The sequence below is a fragment of the Solanum dulcamara genome, chromosome 10, assembly GCF_947179165.1.
Source record: "Solanum dulcamara chromosome 10, daSolDulc1.2, whole genome shotgun sequence".
NCBI lineage: Eukaryota > Viridiplantae > Streptophyta > Magnoliopsida > Solanales > Solanaceae > Solanum > Solanum dulcamara.
In genome coordinates this window covers 54,374,994-54,378,548 of record NC_077246.1, presented here as the reverse complement: position 1 = coordinate 54,378,548, position 3,555 = coordinate 54,374,994, and the positions used below count along the sequence as shown (strand labels likewise).

The 3,555-nt window shown below is 34.3% G+C and overlaps 1 pseudogene; it reads left to right on the top strand.

Annotated features, from left to right (window-relative positions):
* The first annotated feature begins 748 nt into the window (after window positions 1-748).
* LOC129869806 (uncharacterized) lies at window positions 749-3,092 on the top strand (annotated as a pseudogene).
* The last annotated feature ends 463 nt before the right edge of the window (window positions 3,093-3,555 follow it).

Sequence of the window (3,555 nt, the reverse complement as noted above, 5' to 3'; positions counted from 1 at the left end):
ATTAGAGTTTTTCAAATCGTGACATATTCCGATGACTTGAATTTTGTCTAGTTCATCGAAAATAACCCTCTAAAAAATACTCACCATGTTTCTATGGCATAGGCCCTTTTGTGGCCATTTGGAGTCATTTTGATGGGTTTTTGGCTGTTTTTCTATTTTTTTGAAATTTTTAAAAAATGTGAAAAATTATTTTTTGATGTTCAGTGACATAAGGGTTCATTTATTATTGTTTTAAATCATTTTTATGGTAAATATATGAATTTATATGTTGACATTTGTCCTCTTCCCCATCGAATATACTATTCTATTCTAAATTATTCTTGTTTCTTTTGATTTGATGACTTGTTTCAACTAACCAACTAAGTGACTTGTTGAATCACTAATCAAAGGATAGTGTACAGGTCTAACTAAACTAGACATATTACTCTCTAACTAAGTTGGACATGTTTTTATTTTATGTGATCATACTCTTGAACAACAACAACAACAACAACAACAACAAACCCAGTATAATCCCATAATGTGGGGTCTGGGGAGGGTAGAGTGTACGCAGACCTAACCCCCACCTTGAAAGGTAGGGCGGCGTGATCATACTCTTGAACATGCACATATATTTGCTGCAATGGTTAAGCTTCACTAACGACTCTAATTATTCATATGCACGATTATATGTGTCTTCTTGTTTTAATTCATATGTATAGCATCTATCTAATGATCTGTATAATTGTTTTTATCTCTCATATTAACTATGTCTCATTTCAATCCCCTACCCTCTATATTGAATCAAAATGATCTAGAGGTTCCGAACTATGTTGACTAGATACAAAATTTAGATATAGTCCTAACTTCTAAACAAACTTGTGTTGGTTGAGGAATGTCCAATCAAACCAGCAGATCCTACTGAGGAGGTAATTCCAGCCTATGATAAATGGGTCAAGGCTAATGAGATGGCAAGATGATGCATTCTTACCTCAATGAAAAATGTCTTACAGCATTAGTATCAGTCAGTGACATCTGCTTATGACATGCTTTCATCTCTCAAAGAGATGTTTAGTGAGCAGACTCGAGCTGCAAAGCAGACTGCTATGACAACTCTTTTAAAAACAAAAATGGCTGAAGGATCTTCTGCCAGAGAACATGTACTGAAGTTGATGAATTACTTGAATGAACTGGAGATACTTGGTGCTGGAATTTATAAGGAATCTCAAGTTGAGATGCCAGACAGTTTTCAACAATTTTGCTTAAACTATAACATAAAAAAGATTGACTTGTCATTAGTGAACTTGTTGAATGAGTTGCAGGCTGCAGAGACTATAATCAAGCACCAAGCTCCTGTGGGATTTTTGGTTAACAAGATTGGACCCTCTTCTTCTAAGCCAGCACAATTCCAGAAGAAGAAGAAAAAGTCTCGCAAGGTTGTGACTCCCGGAGGTGCTAAGGGTAGTGTGTCAAAGCCAAAAGGCAAGTGCTTTCATTCTAAGCAGCCTGGACACCACAAAAAGCAATGCCTAGACTTTCAAGCTAAGATGAAAAACAAAAGTACTATATTTTAAAATGTTGTTAAAACCTATTTAGCGGTTGTTCTACCCAATTATGGGTAGTAGATTCGGGAGCCATTGATAATATCTACACTTTTTTGTAGGGGTTTAAGGAAACAGGGAGACCAAGTCAGGATGAAGTTTGTATTTTTCAAGAAAATAGGGAATCGGCACAATTCCTAGCTGTGGGAATAATTTCTATTTCGTTTAGTAGTTCCAGACTTTTAGTTTTGAATAATGTCCTTTTTGTTCCTTCTATAAGGAGGCATTTTTTAATAGTTTCCAAACTTATGGCTTATGGTTATGATGTTCATTTTGTGAATAATAATGTTGTTATTAAACTTATTAACTGTTTTATCCAAAGTTCTCCCAAAATAAAAATTTATTTGTGTTTGAAGTTTTCCATAGCATGCTACAACAAGTTGAACTAAATAACATTGTTGTTTCTAATAAAAGAAAATGTATTTCTCATTTGAGTCTAACTTATTTATGGCATTTATGTCTATGTCATATTAATATAAATAGAATTTCACGATTGGTTTCTGATGGACCTTTGAATTCATTGAAAGTGGAGGCACTACCACCTTGTGAATCCTGTTTAGAAGGTAAAATGACAAAGAGACATTTCCCTTCTAAAGGAAATAGCGCCAATAATAAGTTAGAATTAATTTATTTTAATTTGTGTGACCCAATGAATATACAAGCAAGAGGTGGATTTTAGTATTTTGTGACTTCCATAAATTATTACTCAAAATATGGGTACATTTATTTGTTGCGCTGTAAATCTGAATTCCTTGAAAAATTCAATGAATTTAAGATTGAAATAGAGAAACGACATGGTAAACATAGCGAAACACTATGATTTGATCATGGTGGTGAATATCTTTCTGTAGAATTCATTGAGTACTTAACAGAATTGGGAATTACTTCTCAATATTCTGCTCCAGGAATACCACAACAAAATGGTGTGGCGGAACGAAGAAATAAAACTCTTTTAGAAATGGTTAGATCAATCTTAAGTTATTCTGATTTGCCTTTATGTTTTGGGGGATATGCTTTGAAAATTGCAAATTATATTCTGAACTTGGTTCCTTCAAAATCTGTACCTTTAACCCTATCTAAATCTGGAATGGGCACAAGCTTAGTCTACGGCATATTTTAGTTTGGGGTTGTCTAGCTCATGTACTAAAAGAAAAAAAAGATACGTTGGAATCTGGATTCGAGGTGTGCATTTTTATTGGATATCTGAAAGGCATTAAAGGAGATTTATTTTGTGTCCCTTAGAAACAAAAGGTAATTGTCTCAACCATTGCCAAGTTTCTAGAACAGGACTATTTGATGAGCCATGTTCCTAGAAGTAAACTTGTGTTACAGGAACTGACCAAAAGAATAACTAGTACTGAATCAACAGAACAAGTTCCAAAAATGGTTGTGGAAATTGTATTACGTCTACGTAGTGGGAGAAATGTCCATAGGCAAGAAATTGCACATGAAATTGAAGAAGAGGTTTCTCTAGAACCAACTCAAGACCAGAGTAGTCGGAGTAATATCTAGCATCTTGCAGTTGTGGAGGAAAATGTTCAGGATGTTCAAAATTTAGTTGACAAAGTTGAAAATCCTGTTATGATAGAATCCCTGAAGATCTTAATACAAAACCATTGAATTAAGCCAAAGCACTACATGATAAAGATGCTGAAATGTGGATTGTTGTTATGAAATCTAAAATGGAGTCCATGTACTCTAATCAAGTCTGGGATCTTGTAGAACCACCTGAAGGTGTAAAACCTATTGATTGTAAGTAGATCTTCAAGAAAGAGAAAGGTGTGGACGTAAAAGTAAAAACTTTTAAGGCTAGGCTTGTTGCGAAAGGGTTTACTCAAAAAGAAGGAATTGATTATGAGGAAACTTTTTCACCAGTAGTTATGCTCAAATCCATTAGGATTCTCTTGTCCATTGCTACTCATTACAATTACGAGATTTGGCAAATGGATGTCAAGACAGATTTTCTTAACGAAAG